Raw genomic sequence first — 19,592 nt, 5'->3', positions numbered from 1 at the left:
TTTTATTCCTTTGTGGTCTGAGGAGATAAATGACAGGATTTTAATTAATTTAAATTTACTGAAACTTGAGATGCAACCCAATATATGATCTGTCTTAAAAATATTTCATGTACTGACTTTGTATTCTCCAGCTATTCGACATGTTCTGCAAATGTCTATTAAGTCCATGTTCTCTTTAGTATGGTGTATCTTTGTTTATTTCCTGTGTAGATATCTGTACATTGGTGACAACAGGGTGTTCTCCTATTTCTCTACTTAGGTATAAAAATTTGTTTTAGATATTTAGGTGGTCTTGTCTTGGGTGCATCAATATTTATGATTTTATATTTTCTGGTTGAATGAGCCTCTTTCCCATATAGAATGTCCTTCTCTGTTTCTTTTCATTTTCTTCAGTAATACAATGAAATTTGCTTTAATGAAATAATATATCTTTTTAAAGACTGACTTTGCTATAAACATGGGTTTGGTATTGGGTGAAATTTATAGATCATTTGTCAAATATAGAAAATCTGCTTAGAAAGCTCTCATTGTGCATGGACACTTAAAGTTTATGGAAATGTTTTAACAAGTGTACCTCCAGTTTTTATTATCAGTATGTATATATAATGAAAGATTTTTATCAAAGCGGTCACATTTTTTAATATAAAGAGAGCAGATTTCAAATATCTCATAGATGCAATTCTAAGAGCATAATTATATTTCCTTCCTTCACTCACTCTCTAATTTCTCCTTTCTTTTTCTTTTTTTTTTTTTTTTGGTGTTCAGAAGCAGTTTATTTTTTTTAAATTAAACTTTTATTTAATGAATATAAATTTCCAAAGTACAGCTTATGGGTTACAATGGCTTCCCCCTCCCAAAATTTCCCTCCCACCCACAACCCTCCCCTTTCCTGCTCCCTCTCCCCTTCCAATCACTTCAAGATTCATTTTCAATTCTCTTTATATACAGAAGATCAGTTTAGTATATATTAGGTAACGATTTCAACAGTTTGCCCCCATATAGTAACACAAAGTGAAAAAAAATACTGTTGGAGTACTAGTTATAGCATTAAATAAGAGTGTACAGTACATTAAAGACAGAGATCTTACATAATATATTTTTTAAAAAAAATTTATTAATTTTCTATGCCATTTCCAATTTAACACCAGGTTTTTCCTTTTTTCATTTCCAATTATCTTTATATACAGAAGATCGATTCAGTATATAATTAGTAAAGATCTCATCAGTTTGTACCCACGCAGAAACACAAAGTGTAAAAATACTGTTTCAGTACTAGTTATAGCATCACTGCACATTAGACAACACATTAGGGACAGACCCCACATGGGATGTAAGTACACAGTGACTCCTGTTGCTGACTTAACAATTTGACACTCCTGTTCATGGCGTCAGTAATATCCCTAGGCTCTTTTAATTTTGTGATAACATATTTCAGTTTACTTTATAAACATAGGCTTAATGCACAACTAGATATAATTTTCAACAAATATAAAATAGAGAGACCACTGTTCCGCAGGAATATAGACAAGAGTTGTAAATATTAATCAAATAATAAGATACTCTTATACAATCACATATTCAGTTTTTGTACTCTCTATATTAGCTACCAAAAATCGGACAAATCATATCATATGTATCTCTTTGGTTCTGGCTTCTTTTACTAAGAATAATGGTCTCCAGTTGCATACACTGTATTGCAAAGTTCAGGATTTAAGTTTTGCAGATAAGTAGTATTCCATCATGAATATATACCACATTTTCCTTATCCAGTCAACAGCTGAGGATCTTTTGGGTTGATTCTATATCTTAGCTATTGTGAATTGAGCAGCTATAAAACATGGAGGTAAGATAACTTTCGTATTCTGATGTTGTTTCCTTGGGGTCTATTCCATCTATTATCTGATATGAAGATAGCTGCCCCTGCTTGCTTTTGTTTATAATTTTCATGGTATATCTTTTGTCAATACTTCAAATTCAGTCTATGTGTAGCATTACCAGTAAAGTCAGTTACCTGTAGGCCATATATAGTTGGGTCATGTCTTTCTAAATGCATTTGGCAGCCAGCACAGCGGCTCACTTGGCTAATCCTCTGGCTGCGGCGCAGGCACCCCAGGTTCTAGTCTCAGTTGGGGTGCCAGATTCTGTCCCGGTTGCTCTTCTTCCAGTCCAGCACTCTCTGTGGCCCGGGAAGGCAGTGGAGGATGGCCCAAGTGCTTGGGCCCTGCACCCGCATGGGAGACCAGGAGGAAGCACCTGGCTCCTGGCCTCGGATCAGTGCAGCACGCAGGCCAAAGCGTCCATTTGGGGGGTGCACCAACGGAAAAGGAAAACCTTTCTCTGTCTCTCTCTCTCTAACTCTGCCTGTCAAAAAATAAATAAATAAATAAAAATAAATAAATACATTTGGACAATGCATATCTTTTCATTGGGGGATTTAATCCATCTATATTCACAGTTACAATTTGATTAAATAATGTGTCTTTTTTACTTTTTTTATGTTTATTAAAATAAAGAATGTCTAGTTTGTCACAATACTTCTACAGGGTGTTGTCAAAACGGATTTTGTGATGCCTCAACTTAATCATTTTCCTCAAGATTGTTTTGAACCTTTGGTATCAATGTAATATACATATACATTTTTAAACTATTCATTTTTGTTTCTATAAAGAATAAATACTATTGCCATTTAGATGAAGATTTCATTGAATCTTTAAATTACTTTGATAGTATCAGTATTAAAGATTGATACTTCATTTTTCATGTTAATGTGATATTAATCCAAAACAATACATTCAACATAGTTTATAGGTACAATTCTGAGAATATAATGATATTACCTTACTCCTTCCTTCATTCTCTCTCCCTTTATTCCTTCCTTTCTTCCTTCCTTCCTTCCTTCCCTCCCTCCCTCCTTTCCTTTCTCTCTCTCTCTCTCTCTCTCTCTCTCTGTCTGTCTGTTTTTTTGAGACAGCACATTTTTAATCTACATTACAGTCAAGGGCTTAATGCTCCACCAAATATACAGTTCAACAAGTAAAAAGGTTTAGTATGAATAAATAATGAAATCATGTTATCTGGGCTATTCTTCATGGAAGATTTATTTAATGACTCAATCGCATTTCTTGTTCTTAGTTTGTTCTGGTCTCACATTTCTGCATGCTTCAATTTCTGCTTGTTTATATGTCCAGCAGTATGTCCATTTTTTCTTGATTCCCATTTCTGTTGATGTACTTCTTGCCAGGCCCTTTTGATCTTTTGTAGTTCCCATGGTATCAGTGCCCACATTAGATGCTGACACTGCAGGCGGCAGCCCCACCCTCCATGCCAAAGTGCCAGCCCCGTGAAAAGGTTTTCTATGAATTTTCCCTTTTCTACCATTTCTGGAATGATCACAATTTTAATATTTGATTTGAAAATTGTATCAATTTAATACATCAAAAATATTGATGGGATTCCAAAATGGCTGAATGGAGAAGAGGTGATGATTCTGACCAGAAGAAGATAGGAAAAAAAAGTGAAGTATATTCCCAGGAAAGAGTTGGAGAGAGGTTCCCAGTGGAAATTCTACAAAAAGAAGATGAAGGCAGCTTGGGAGGTGCAGATGTGCAGCAAGTAAGAACAACATCCACAAATCCTACAGCTGGAGACTGTAGGAGATGCTAGGTTTTGAGAGTCAGCTGAGAGGAAACTGTGGCAGCCAAGCCACTGGTGATATTGACAGAGGGAGTGTCTTCTGGGCCACACTGTGTTTGTGTCTGGCATGGAACCATGGCGGGGGGAGAAGCATGGTACCCCTACCCCCTAATACTGCCCATTTCCCACAAGAATGTCCAACAATCAGAAAGAAGTAGCAATCTTGACACAAGAAGAGGCTGTGGCAGCTCTCACAGATGTAGCCCAGGGATTTTAACAGAGTGAAAAATCTGCATTATTCAATACCTTTGTGTCTGGCTGCAAGGGTTGACGGGGTCTGAGCACCCACTTAGAATTGTGAAGTGACACCATCTCCTCAACCTCTCATAGGCTACGGGGCCCAAATTGTCAAGGGAGAGCATCTACAGGCAGCTGGCTCTAAAAATGATTCTACTCTCTCTGTGGATGGGACAGGCATGTTAGGTGGAGAGGGGATCTTCTGCAACCTGTGATTTTGGGACCCTTGCATGCTCTGACTGTGGGAACCCTGTTACTGCACAATAGGGAGTGAGGAATAGCTGGGTCTCTGCAAAATCACCATGACTGTGGTCAGAGGGTCAGATATGCCTGACTGCTTGGGGTGGGTAATCCCCCAATCTGCGCATCTGATGATGGCACAGATACTTTGTGCAGTTCATGCAACTGTGTGGGTGAGCATTGTGCCCATTGTGGGGCAAGCCCAGGATTTGTTCACATGGGAAGCGAGGAGGTAAGGTCATGATTATGCCAACAGATATGATCATAGCCACCCTCCTGCTGACAATAGAGGAGATCAACCATGAACACAATGGGTGTTGCCTGTATTCTTGCCCCACACTTGAGCATTGACAGAGTTTCCTAGCCACAGACAAAACATGTCTCTATGTATCCACTGAAGGAGAAGGTACTCCACTATGTGACAGAGGCATAGTTCAATGATAAAATTCAACATCAGAGAAAACCAGCACGTGTCTCTCAAAAATGCTTAAAAATAGACATAGAAATATAATAAATCAGCAAGGAAGTCAATATGACCTTCCAATGAACATAACACTGTAATATTAGAATGTGAGGATGAATAGATTGATCAAATGTCTGAAAATGAATTCAAAAGGATGACTATAGGTTTACTCCGAAGCAATGAGAACCAAATTATGAGTTAAAGAAATCCATAGATGACATGGATGAAAAATGCTCCTGTGAGATTGAGATTTTTGGAGTGAAAAAAAAAAACTGAAGCACCAGAAATGAATAATTCAGTATGAAAAATAAAAAATGCAATGGACAGCCTTAGAAACTTACTTGGTGAGGCAGAGGAAAGAATATCCAAGCTAGAAGGCAAATCTCAGACCAAGAAAAAAGGAGGAGAACCTGGAGGAGAAGGAAGAGAATGAGGTGGAGAAGGAGGTGGAGGAAGACGAGGAGAGTTAAAAGATGCAGACTCACTGAATGGATTTAAGAAAGACTCATCTATTTGCTGCCTATAAGAATCACAAATCACCAACAGATACTTGCGACTGAAATTAAAAGGATGGGAAAAGATGCTCCATGCTAAATGAAACCAAAAAAGAGCAGGTTCATCCATCTTAGGATAAGACAAAATAGACTTTAACACAAAAACTTTTAGACGAGACAAATAAAGGAACTATGTAACGATAAGAGATTGATTCTAAAGGAAGAGGTGAAAACAATAAATATATATGCTCCCAGTTACATGGCACAGGATATTTAAAAGAAATGTAGGGACCAGCACTGTGGCTGGCATCCTATATGGGCGCCGCTTCAAGACCCAAATGTTCCACTTCTGATCCTGCTCTCTACTATGGCCTGAGAAAGTAGTAGAAGATGGCCCATGTCCTTGGGCCCCTGCACCAGTGTGGGATGAACCAGAGGAGGCTCACGGCTCCTGGCTTCAGATTGGGGCAGCTCTGGCCATTGTGGCCAGATGAGGAGTGAACCAGCAGATAGAAGACCGCCCCCCATCTTTCCTTCTATCTGTGTAATTCTGACGTTCAAACAAATAAATAAAGCTTTTAAAAAATTAAAGAAATGTAATGGATCTAAATGGAGATATAGATTCCAGTACAATAGTAATGTGGGACTTCAACAACCCACCTTCAGTAATGAACACAACAAAAGGACAGAAAATCAACAAAGAAACAAGAGTTAATATACAATTTTGACCAGATGGACCTAACAGAACTTTTCATCCCATGGTTGCAGAATACATATTCTACTCACCAGCACATAGAACTTTCCCTAGGGTAGACCACATGCTAGGCCATAAAACAATTCTCAGCACAATCAAAAATATTGAAAACATATCACACATCTTTTCTGACAATGGAATGATGCTGGAAATTAGCAACTCAAGAATCGCTAGGAAATATGCAAACATGTGTAAGCTGAACAACACACACCTGAATAAATAGTGAGTCACAGAAGAAATCAAAATGTAGATAAAAAAATTCCTGGAAACAAATGAACATGACAACACATCAAAATCTGCATTACAGCAAAAACACTACTAAAAAGGAAGTATTTAGCAGTGAGTGCCTAAATAAACAAATTGAAAAGGCATCAAATAATGAGCTGTCAATGCATCTCGAGGATGTAGAAAAACAACAACTAACCCAAACTCCAATTAGTAGGAGGAAGGCAATAATTTAAATCAGAGAAGAAATGAACTGTTAGGGATCCATTCGCGAAGGAACAAAATTCATCATCGGAGAAAGAGACTGTGCTATAGCTTGCACAGCAAACCGTTGTTATAACTATGTAACCGCACTACTATGACTACGGGACCTGGGAGGGCGGCATTACTATGACTATGGAGCCTGGAAGGTTGGCGCATGGGTGGGGTTGACCTTTAAAAACTGTATATAAGTAGAGCCTCAGGTGCTATAAAGCAGAGATTGCTCAGCCTCTCTCCCGGGTCCATAGTGCCTTGTGCCCACAGGGATTTTCCAAGTCCATAGCACCTTGTACCCGCAGGAGTTCGGTTGAGTAGTCTCTCCCTCTAGATGCCGTAATAAAGAGCTTTAAGGTGTGTACCTGAGTCTTCTCAGTTTCCTTGGTTGAACCCGCCGTTGGCTTCCTGGCCAGTTGTAATGATCCAGAAGCCAACATAAACAACACTGAAACAAAAATACAAAATATCAGTGAAATAAAGAGCTTGGTTTTTTTTTGAAAAATTAGAGAAATTGATACACAATTGGCCCAACAACCCAAAAAAGAGAGAGAAGACAAATATCAGTAAAATCAGAGATGAAAAAGGAGATGTATCAAGGAATATCACAGAAATAAAACATAATCATCAGGAATTAATACAAACAAGGATATGCCAACATATTGGAAAATCTAGAAAATTGGGCAGACTCCTGCACACATATAATCTAGCAAATTGTGTCATGAACACATGGAAAACAGCAACAGAACAATAACTAAGACAGAAACAGCAATTTAATCAGTGATGAAGACTCTCCCAATGAAGAAAAGCCCAGCACCGGATGGCCTAAGTGCTGAATCAACAAAATTTTCAAATAGATATAATTTTTTTTTGACAGGCAGAGTGGACAGTGAGAGAGAGAGACAGAGAGAAAGGTCTTCCTTTGCCGTTGGTTCACCCTCCAATGGCCACTGCAGCCAACACACTGCGGCCGGTGCATCGTGCTGATCCAAAGCCAGGAGCCAGGTGCTTATCCTGGTCTCCCGTGGGGTTCAGGGCCCAAGGACTTGGGCCATCCTCCACTGCACTCCCGGGCCACGGCAGAGAGCTGGCCTGGAAGAGGGGCAACCGGGACAGAATCCGGCGCCCCGACCAGGACTAGAACCCAGTGTGCCAGCGCCACAAGGTGGAGGATTAGCCTATTGAGCCCCAGCACCGGCCAAATAGATATAATTCTAATGCTGAACAAACTATTCAAAACAATGGAAAGGTAGGGAAGCCTCTCAAACTCCTTTTTTGAGACCAGCATCACCATAAGTCCTAAACATGAAAAAGATACAACAAAGAAAGAGAACAATAGACCAATATCCTTGATGAACATAGTTGCAAAAATCCACTACAAAATACTAGCTAATCAAATCCAACAACACGTAAGAAAGATCATTCACCCAATTCAATTGTAATTCATCCCTGGTATATAGAGATGGTTTAACATACACAAATCAATAATGGGATGCATCAGATTAACACATTGAAGAATAAACACCATGTGATTATATCAATAGATGCAGACAAAGCATTTGATAGAATAAACATCCTTTCATAAGAAAGATTTTAAGCAAATGGGGTATGCAAGGAACATTTCAAAACACAGTCAAGGCAATATTCAACAAAGCCACCTTCAACATCATATTGAATGTGGGAATATTGGAAGCATTTTCACTAGTATTTGGAATCAGACAAGGACGTCAGCTTTCACCACTGCTGTTCAGTATAGTCCTTGAAATTCCAGTCAAAGCAATTAGATAAGAAAAAGTAATAACCTGCGTACAAATTGGAAAGGAGGAAGTTCAATTATCTCTATTTGCAAATGACATGATTCTGTATTTTTGAGAATCAAATGAGTCCAATGAGAGATTATTGGGACTCATAAGACAATCTGGCAACTTGTTAAAGTTGCTGGATATAAAATTATCACAAAAAATCAGTAAACATTTGTATTACAAAAACAATGCCATGGCAGAGAAAAAAACTTGTAAGATCAGTCACTTTCACAGCAGCTACAAAAAGATAAATACCTTTGAATAAATTTAACAAAGGAAGGGAAGGATTTCTATATAAAAATTCCAAAACGCTAAACAAAGAAATAGAAGAAGACACACAAAAAATAGAAAAATCTGCTATGTTCTTGGATAGGTAGAATTAATATCAAAATGTCCAGAGTACTAATGGCAATTTACAGATTCAATGAGATTCCAAACAAAAAAATCAATGAAAATCATCTCTTATCTAGAAAAAAAAAAGATGCTAAAAACATATGGAAATACGAGAGACCCAAAATAGCTAAAGCAATACTAAACAAGAAAAACGAACTGGACCCATCACAATACCAGATTTCAAGAAATAATATGGGGAAGTAATAAAAAAAAGACTGATACTGGAATAGAAATAGACATGTAGACCAGTGGAACATAATATAATCCTCCAAATCAATCCATATGTATAAAACCAACTAATATTTGACCAAGTATTATGAATCAGTCCTGGAATTGAGGACAGTCTCTCCCACAAATAGTTCAGGGAATATTGGATCTCTACATGCAAAAGTATGAAACATCAATCCTACTTTACACCTTTTACCAAAATCAACTCAAAGGGATGAAGGATATAAACCGTTTTTCTGATACCATAAAATTAATAGAGGTGAACATTGGGAAAACTCTACAAGACATTATCATATCAAAGACTTCTTGAAAAAGAACCCAATAGCACAGGCAATTAAAGCAAAGATACACAAATGGGAATATGTCAAGGTAATAAGATTCTGCACAGCAAAACAAGCAATCCAGTTCAGAAAATGGAAAAGGAATTGAAGAAGCATTTTTCTATTTTATTAAACATTATATTTACTTATTTGTGAGGTAGATTTACAGACAGTGAGGGGAAGAGACAGAGAGAATGGACTTCCATCAGCTGGTTCACTCCCTAAATGGCCACAATGGCTGGAGCTGAGCTGATCCAAAGCCAGGAACCAGGAGCTTCCTCCATTCTTATTCTTTTTTTCTTTTTTTTTTTCCTCCATTCTTATTCTTCCATGTGAATACAGGATCCAAGTGTTTGGGCCATCTTATACTGCTTTCCTAGGCCATAGCAGAGAGCTAAATAAGAAGAGGAGCAGCCAGGAACAGAATCAGGGAACATATGGGATGCCAGCGCCACAGTCAGAGGATTAACTGACTTTGCCACAGTGGTGGCCCCACTGGCATTTTTCAAAAGAGTAAATTCAAATGGCCAATAGACACATGAAAAAATGCTCAGTATCTCTAGGTGTCAGGGAGATGCCAATCAAAACCACAATGATATTTTACCTCACCCCAATTAGAATGGCTTTCATACAGAAATAAAAAAAAATCATAAATTCTGCTACTAGGAATTTACCCAAAGAAATTTGTATCAGCATATGAAAGAGTTATATCTGTACCACAATATTTATTAAATCTCAATTCCTAATAGCTAAGATATGGAATCAACACCTATGCCCATCTATTGATGACTGGATTAAGAAAATGTGGAATGTATATATATATATATATATATATATATATATATACATACATATTTGTATATATACATATATATGTGTATATATGGAATATACATATATATGGAATATTCAGTAATAATAAATAATGAAATCCTCTCTTTCACAATAAACTGCAACTATTTTATTTAATGAAAATAGCCAGTCTCAAAAAGACAAATACCACGGTGTTCCCTTGATCTATGGTACAATTTTTTTTCATTTCAATTTGTATAAAATTATTCATGTGCATAAACTGTTGAGAAGAAATAGCTGAAATTGTAAATGAACTAAATTATTATTTTATAACCACAGAGGAAATATTATGTGCTAACTTGTCATCAATTGTATTTCATTGAATTAAATAATGAATGAATAAAAAAGTTGTATATGAGTAAAATGGTCACTTAAACATTAAATCATTTGTATGACCATTGTCTGCATTCTCACTAAACTTTGGCTTTTTTAACTTTTTAAACCTCTTATTTGGGGATTATTAAGATTTTAATATAATATAAACAAAAATTTCTTATCTTAAAAAATTTAAAAAAACAGAAAGGTAGAAGGATGGAAGATGGTAGGGAGGAGGAGTTAGAAGGGTGGAGGAAGTGAATATCATTATGTTCATAGACTCGCATCTACATGTCATACTGAGATTATTAAGATTTTAATATAATATGAATTAATTTTTTTATTTTAAAAATGAAAAAAAAACTAGAAAGGTAGGAGAGAGGATGGTAAGGAGGGCGAGTTGGAAGGGTGAAGGAAGTGAATATCGTTATGTTCAAAAACGTGCATCTACATGTCATAGTGAGTCTTTTAAAATTAATTAAAATGAAAATTTAAAAAGACCATGGTCCAGCAGGAATGTTTACAAACACTATAAGCAATAATCAAAAGAAAAGATGCCAATTTTACTCAAAAAACAGTAAATATTTTAAAAAGACTTATTTATTTGATTTTTTAAAGATTTATTTTTTACTTGAAAATTAAATTATGGAGAGAGAAGGAGATTGAGAGAGCCAGAGAGAGCCAGAGCGGGGGCTATCTTGCCTTCCCTGGATCACTCACTAGAAGGCCCCAACGGCCAAGACTGGGCCAAGCTGAAGTCAGCCGCCAGCAGCTTCATCTGGAACTCCCACATGGGTGGCAGTAGCCCAAACCATTCAGTCATCTTCTGCTCTTTTTCCCAGGCCATTAAGAGGGAGCTGGATCAGAAGTGGAACAGCTGGGAAGCAACTGCCTTCGCATGGGATGGCAGTGTTGCAGGCTGACCCAGAAAGATATATGTAAATGAAAGGCAGGACAGTCTATCGGGGGAGCAATAAATTCTGACACACTGTTCCATCATTGACCAGCCAGCCCCTCATGCTCTGGTCACCAACTCAGGGCATCCAAGTCCTGGCCAGAGATGAAAACTCCTAAGTCCTCCTGGCAGGAGAAGGCATAGCCAGAGCGTGAGGACCCTGTGTGGTGGACTCCCCACATTCAGCAACGCTTGTACTTTCTGCTTCTTCCTTACCAGGTGTGTGGGGTGGACCATGTTGAGGAGAAGCAATCTGGGTTCAGGCTGATCCAGAGGAATGAAAACGTGACAACAGTCATGATGCAAACAACAGTGATGATCAGCCACACCACACTGTGGGCCAGGTCATCGTGTTCAGGGCTTTTCCTATAATCCAGAACTGGTTCAAGAACATGTCAAAGAGCCATTGCTGGGCATGGCAAAGATGACAGCAAAATAAACAGTGAGGATTCCTCAGATGAAGAAGTGGTTGCTAGCTCTCCAGTAGCCTACATCCAGCCCAATCTCCGCACTAACCACCATGACCAGCGATATGGCTACTGTGATGGCAAAAGTTTGGTAGTCAGCCAGCTGGATGTCATCATCCCAGGCGGCCTCAGCAAGCACACCATAGGGGATAAAGAACCAATGTGGAGGTATTGGAGCCCTGGTTGACACAGATGAAGAACTCTTACTTGTTGAACAGAAGAGTCAGCTGACCTGGCTCATACAGCATAGGGTACTCCATGCTTCACTGCTCTGGGACATCCTGGTCAAGAACCCACAGAGACAGGACTGGGAGTGAAGTGTACATACAGCTAAATGGGGAGGGGGGCTGAAATACTGGCTATAGACGGTTTGGGCTGAGAAGCCACAGAAGAAGCCAAACCATTAGTGGACCATGGCAAAAGCATAGTGTCTGCAAAAGAAATAACAGAGGAACTTACACATGCACAGGTAGAACCATGGACCACACGCCAGCAGGAGGAACTGCAGGAACTTTTGCTACAAAAAGGAATAATCTGAGGCCAAAGACAGCCTGGAAACCTTCCTGCCCACTGTTGCCCATACCAATGTGAGCCATTTTGATCATGCTGACATCGTTGACACCATCCTCAATGACAAGTGTCACAGCATTCTTGGACTTCTTAAACAGTTCCACAAACTGTGCCTTCTGCAAGGGGACACCAGGCATCAGATGATAGCTTTGCAGGCCCATGCTGTCTCTAGTAACACCAGTTCCCATCTGTCTCCAATGCATGGGCCAGGTTGTGACCGTTGATTACCTGTGCATAATCTCAATCAGTGGCTTCCAGGACAGAAGTGAACTTGGAAGAAGAAAAGTTTTTCCTGTTAGGTTAATCCATTGACTACAGTGTGGGACCAGCCCACCGTTTTCTTCCAGGCTTTGCTGAATTTTTTCTGCGCCTCCAGGACAGTGTGCCCTATGACAATGAATACCTCTGTCGTGTTGTCTGTCAGCATCTTGCAGGAAGAGCCAATGTTCTCCTCCATCTCATTTGTCTCTGGTTAAGAATCAAATCTTCATATTGGTCAGTGTGAAGACAGCGATGGTCCTGGGAACTCCCTGCACCACTTGCTTCTCCTGGAAGACTGCCCTACTGGTCCCACCAGAGTGGCTGGGTCATCCCTGGCTGAAGCCCCTCCCGCTGATTAGGGAGTTAAGGAAGTGGGTCTCAAGGGCAAAACATGGGGCCCAGATGTGGAACCAAAACCAAGAAAAAACTGTGAGATATTGAGTCTGCCCTGGCCCTGTCTAGGAATCTACAGAGAGAAGAACATCTCATTTTTCTTAATTAGCTTTCAAAAGTGCTCTTGTGCCCTATTCCTGGATTACGCAAGAATCCTGCTGGTACCTCTGGGTCCCTCACATCCCATATGCCTCTCCTTGACTTTTGTTTGTATTCAGTATGCTTTTGTCTTTTGTTGTGGATGGTGTCTTAAATCTCATGGAAAGAGGAGGCTGGCAAACATTAGGATTCTCCAACCTGGTGGAGTGGTTTGGTAGGAGCCACATCTCACAGGTGGCACTCCAGAAGCTAGTGTTGTCCTAATATGGAGGTACTTGTCAGCCAGAGGGTGTAGGGAGATGAGAAAGGTGGGCTTGTTCAGTATTCTTCCTCACCTTGAGAGTAAATTGCCATCATCTCCCCCACCAGAGCACGTGTGCGTGCACACACACACACACACATTCCTGGAGTCCATAATTCCTGATAGCATTGTTCTAGAGCCTAAGAAAGGGGTACAACTGTTCTCAGTGTGCTAAAGCTGTGAATGAAATTTAATCATAGAAAAAAATTAGTTTCCTTTCATCTTAAATTTAGGGCACACTTCATTGGCAGACTTCCTTTCCACCTCCTCATTTGGCACTTTCCTATACTGATACCCAAGGCTGATGAGGCAGACCTGGAAGGGGACCTCCCCTCTGTACTTTTCTCCCAGTAAACACGGGACCCCATAACTTGTGACCCAGTGTCTGGAAGAGATGGCAAAATCTGCGTGCTGGGTGGTTCAGACCAGCATACTGCCTGCTCAGGGCCTGACCTTGTCTTAGCAGGACTCAGTAGATGTCTTGTCCCAGAATGACCTTTCTCCCCATCTACCTCTCTGAAGCTATCCCTCTGTGTACCAGTTGTGCTGCAAATATAATGTTTAGTCAAACTTTGCTTTAAGTCTGTCTCAAATTGTGAAGAATTGTGTACTACTACAGATTTAATGATCTGTGATTATCTTAAACATTTACTGTTGATAGTGAAATTGACACCTTTACCTTTGATTATTGCTTATAGCCCTTGATTATGTTACTAATGAACTACACTCCTTTTACCTTTTCTTTGTTGAAGAGTTATTCAGTGAAGCATTAATTGTTTGACTATACTGTAAACTGAAAATGTTATCACAGAAACAAAAACATTTTTAAAAACTACTGTACCTTTTTTATGTATCTTAAAGTCAGACAATTTAATGTCTCCTGGTTAATTAATTTTTCTCAAGTTCCCTTTGCCCTTCAAAGTTTTTTGTGGTTCTATAAATTTTCAGTGGATATATTAGTAGACTTTTCTAGTTCTGTAAAAATGTCACATGGATTTTGGTAGGGATTGCATTGAGTCTGTAAGTTGCTTTGGGTAGTATGCACTTTTTAATGTTATTCATTCTTCCAATTCATAAATGTAGAATTTCTTTCCATTTATTTGTGTCTGCTTCAATTTTCTTCATAAGCGATTTATAGATTTCATTGTAGACATCTTTCACACCTTTGATTAAATCTATAACAAGGTATTTTATTTTTGTAGCTATTGAAAATGGTATTGTTTCTTGATTCCCTTTTTCAGATGATTCACTATACTGCTTAGAGCTCTAGTGATTTCTGTACATTGACTGTGTATCCTGCACCTTTCCTAAATTTGTTTCTCAATTGTAACACCTATTTGATGGAGTCTTGGGTTTTCTCTATATAAGATTATTTCATCTGAGAAAGTGACACCTGGACTTCTTCCTTTCCAGTTAAGATGCTCTTTTGCTTTAATTGCTAGAGCTAGGACTCTAGTAATATGTTGAATAACAGTCTTCAAAGTGGGCATGTTTGTCTTGTTCAAATTCTTACCAAGAACGTGAACTGTTGTAGTTCTTTTTTTCTGTATCTTTTTAAAAATTTTTTTAAGTTGCAAATTTCATGTAATTCACATACACAATTTAGGAACATAATGATACTTCCCACCCTACGCTCCCTTCTGCACACATTCCAATCCTTCCTCCTCCTTCCTGTCATATTCTCTCTCTTAAGATTTACAATAATCTACTTCAGTTTACTGTATACTAATAAGATTAATACTACAGAGAGTAGTAATTTCAACAAACAGTAAGCATAATAAAAACACTGTTCCTCAATGAAAGAGACAAGGGTTATAAACAATCATCAAATCTTAAAATATGAAAATCACTCTTACGTTACATTTTTGTTATTCTAATAGTTATGCCAGGTCATGGAAAGCATGTGCTATTTGCATTTCCGGGGTTGACTTATTTCAGTAAGTATAGTGGTTTACAGCTACATGTATGCTGTTGCAAAAGACAGGGTTTCTCATTCTTTTTGTGGTTGAGTTTTACTCCATGCCATATATACATATATATATATATATATATATATATATATATATACACACACATATATATATATATTTTTTTCATTATCCATTTCATGGACATCAGATTTCATCCCATATATTAGCTACTGTGAGTTGAGCTGCAATAAACATGGGGGTACAGATAACTCTTTCATATGCTGATTTCACTTCCTTGGGTAAATTTCCAGGAGTGCTATTCATGGGTCATATGGTAAATCATTTTTCAACTTTCTGAGGTATGTCCATGGAGAGGCAGAGACGTTCCCAGAGCCAATTGCCTGTAGGTGCTCCTGCCTAGTGGTTTGAACCCCAGAGCTTGTGATGTATTGAGCGCTAAGAGTATCTCACAATGTTCTATGGGTGCCTAGCTCCCTGTCAAGCCTCCCAGCCAGACTCAAAGTCAGTAGGAAACACAGACTCTTCTCTCTGTTTAAATCCCCTCATCACACGTGTGCACAAGAGTCACCACAGCCACTACACTAGTGGTCTCAAAATGGTGCTGTCTCCCTGCTGGTTGCTGGGCATGTGCACAAGAGTCACTGTAGCTGCTAGTGGTGTCCAAATCATATGTTCTCCTTGCCTTTTGCTGAGTTCCCTTGCTCTCCAAAGCTGGCATAGCCTCTGTCTCTCAGCTGTGGGGATCGTGTGTTGTTTCTGCACCCGTTCTGTGTGCAGCTTCCACACTGATCCACGACATCCTTCTTTTTTTCTGTAGAGTTTCCACTGCAGATTTCTCTCCAACTGTCCTACAGGAATGCCCCTCCTCCACTATTTTTCTGGTATTTTCCATTCATCTTAAACAGTACGGCTTTCCCCTATTCAGTCATCTTGGATTTTCCTGTTGTTCTTACATGTGCATGTTTGTGCTGAATTATATTCCTTCTACTTTTTTATTGGTCAAAGTTTTTAATTAGAAAGATATGCTGAAAGATATCAGTGCCTTTTTGCATATAATGAAGGGATCATATGATAGTTGTCCTTCATTCTTCCGTGGTGCATTACCACATTTATTGAATTTCATTTTTGTATATTGAAGCATTCTTGAAGCCTTGGGATGACTCCAACCCGATCACGGATAATGTTTTTTTTTTTTAATATGCTACCCTATTCAATTAGCTGGTGGTGTTTTCTTGAGGATGTTTGCATTTGTCGTCCTTGAGGATATTGGTGTGTAATTTTGCTTTTATGTCATATGTTTGGTTTTGATATAAAGGGAATGCTGGCATCAGAGAATGAATTTGGAAGGATTACCTCTACTTCAATTTTTAAAATTAATTTGAGAAAGATTAGTTTAGTTTTCTTTACATGTTCAGCAGAATGCCATCTGGTCCTGAGCTTTCCACTGTTGAGAGTAATTTTATTGTTGGTTCAATGTCATTAACATTTATTGATCTCTTTAGGTATCATATTTCTTCTTGGTTCAATCTATGTATAGAGTATGTGTCCAAAAATATGTCCATTTCTCCTTGGTTATCGAATTTGTTGTCATAAATTTGTCTATAGTCATCTCTAACAATTCTTTGTATTCCTGTGGTGTCAGTGGCAATGTCTCTATTTTGATATCCTTTTCTGTTTCTAAGCTTTTAATTTCAGAATAAACTTATAAAACAAAAATTGTGAAGTACAGCAAAGAGTTCCCATATACCACACACCGTCTTCTCCATTTACTATGATATATTTGCCATTGTCTATATACCATATATGCCTTCCTCTATTATTAACACATCATATTAGTATAACATATCTGCCACAATGAATGAACCACACCTACCTTCTTTATCTTTCATACAAATTTCTTGCATCTTCCATCACTCCTAGCCTCTAATACTCCACATGCTCTGCTAAGATTGAATAGTTTTTAACTTCCACATATAAGGGGAATAGGTAGTACCTCTTTTTCAGTGTCCAACATATTTCACTTAACATGATGTCCTGCACTTTCATTCATGTCACTGCAAATGACAAGATTGGCAAGATTCCATTCGTTTTTATGGCTCAACAGTATTGATTTTGTGTATATATATTTTCTTTATCCATTCATATGATGAAATATGTGTTGGTTAATTCCATATCTCCACTATTATGAACAGTGCCGCAATAAACAAGGTGGAGCACGTATCGCTTTGATACAATGATTCATATATTTTGGATATATACCCAGAAGTGAGATTGCTGGGTAATATGACAGTTTTATTTCTACATTTTTAAGAAATCTCAAAAAAAAAGAAAGAAATCTCCATGGTGGCTGTACCAATTTACATTCCCCCAAATAGTGTATAAGTGTTCTCCTTACTCCATATCCTTGCCAGCATTTTTTTAACTTTCTGTCTTTTTGATAATAACTCTTCTAATAAGGGGGAGGTGACATCCCATAGTGGTTTTGATTTTTTTTTTGACAGGCAGAGTGGACAGTGAGAGAGAGAGAGACAGAAAGAAAGGTTTTCTTTTGCCGTTGGTTCACCCTCCAATGGCTGCCGCGGCCGGTGCGCTGCACTGATCCGAAGGCAGGAGCCAGGTGCTTCTCCTGGTCTCACACGGGGTGCAGGGCCCAAGCATTTGGGCCATCCTCCACTACACTCCCGGGCCATAGCAGAGAGCTGGCCTAGAAGAGGGGCAACTGGGACAGAATCTGGTGCCCTGACCGGGACTAGAACCCGGTGTGCGGGCGCCACAAGGCAGAGGATTAGCCTGTTGAGCCATGGCACCGGCCCAGTGGTTTTGATTTACTTTTCCCTGATGGCTACTGATCTTGAGCATCTATCATATTTTGTATTGCTTATTTTTGGAAGAGACCATTTCTATTCATGTGTATTTCCAATTTCTTAACTGCATTTGTTTTTTGTTTTCATTTTTTTAAATTGTGCTGTATTTTTTTTAGTCCCTGATATATGCTGGTTATTAATCCCATTTTTTGATAAGTAGCCTGCAACTGTTTTCTCTCATTAGTTATATGTCTTTTTACTCTGTTGATTGTTTCCGATGCTGTGCAGAAGTTTCTGAGGTTGATAAAATCTCATTTGTCTAGTCTTTCTTTTGTTACCTGTGCTTTGAGGGTCTTATTCAGAAAAATCATTCCATATAACAAGGTACTGAAGTGTTCCCCCTACATTTTCTTTGAATACCTTCAAAGTTCCAGGTCTTGCATTTAGGTCTTTGACATATCTTGAGATAATTTTTGCATATAGTAAGAGGTAGAGATCTAATTTTTTAATTCCTCTACATATTTCTGTACTGTTTCACCAGCTCCATTTTTGCAAAATACTACCCTTTGTTCAATGTATCTTGTTGACACCTTTGTCAAAAGTCAGTTGAGTGTGTGGATGAATTTCTGGGCTCTCTATTCTGTTCCATTAATTTGTGTGTCAGTTTTTTTTTACCAGTACCATGTTGTTTTAATTACTGTAGTTTATAGTATGTTTGAAATCTGATATTGTGATGCCTCCAGCTTGATTTTCTTTGTTCAGGAACACATTAAATATTGTGGGTCTTCCATGGATCATATGGATTTTAGGATCTTTCTTTCTAATTCTATAGAGAATGTTTCTCATATTTCAATAGGGATTACATTGAATCTGTGAAATGTTTTATGTAATATGGACGCTTTAATAATATTAGTTCTTTTAATCCATGAACAGGGAATATCCTTGATGATAACTTTCATCAGTGTTTTTTAAAGTTAACTGTACATATCTTTTAGTTCTTTGATCAAATTTATTCCTAAATATTTTTTCTTGTTGCTGGTTTCTTACAGCAAGTTTATTATTGGTGTACATGATGATGAGGGGGAGGGGGGCGTAATGTTGATGGTGTATTATAAACATTTTCCTGAGCTGGTTTTTCAGTTCTAAGAGATTTTTATATCTTCGAGTGTTTAGGGTTTTTTATTTCCATGTGCAAAATCTTGTCATCAGCAAACATCAAATTGATATTTTAATTCCCTCCTTTCCAACTTGGATACACGTTATTTCTTACTCTTGCCTAATTGCACTTGCTAATAATTCCATATTATATTGAATAAGAGTGGTGAAAGTGGACATCCTTGTCTTATTTCAGATCTGAGGGGAAATGCTGAAGATCAGTGCGACATTAGCTTTGGTTTGTCATTTATAGCCTCTGTAATTCTAAAATATGTTCATTCTCTACATAATTTGTGGGAGGTTGTGTTTAACATTTGGGTATATTGAAGGTTACCAAAAGCTTGAGATGATAGTATGGTTTGTGTTCTCCAGTCTGTTCATGCGA

At 38.2% G+C, this 19,592-nt stretch overlaps 1 pseudogene; it reads right to left on the bottom strand.

The window, feature by feature from the left end:
- Nucleotides 1-11,297: 11,297 nt before the first annotated feature.
- The window catches only part of LOC133752768 (phospholipid-transporting ATPase ID-like), a 35,821-nt pseudogene continuing 27,526 nt past the window's right edge, over nucleotides 11,298-19,592 (bottom strand).

Source organism: Lepus europaeus, chromosome X, assembly GCF_033115175.1.
Source record: "Lepus europaeus isolate LE1 chromosome X, mLepTim1.pri, whole genome shotgun sequence".
Classification (NCBI taxonomy): Eukaryota; Metazoa; Chordata; class Mammalia; order Lagomorpha; family Leporidae; genus Lepus; species Lepus europaeus.
Note: the sequence above shows the minus strand (reverse complement) of the source record. Positions and strands in the feature narration are given on the sequence as shown.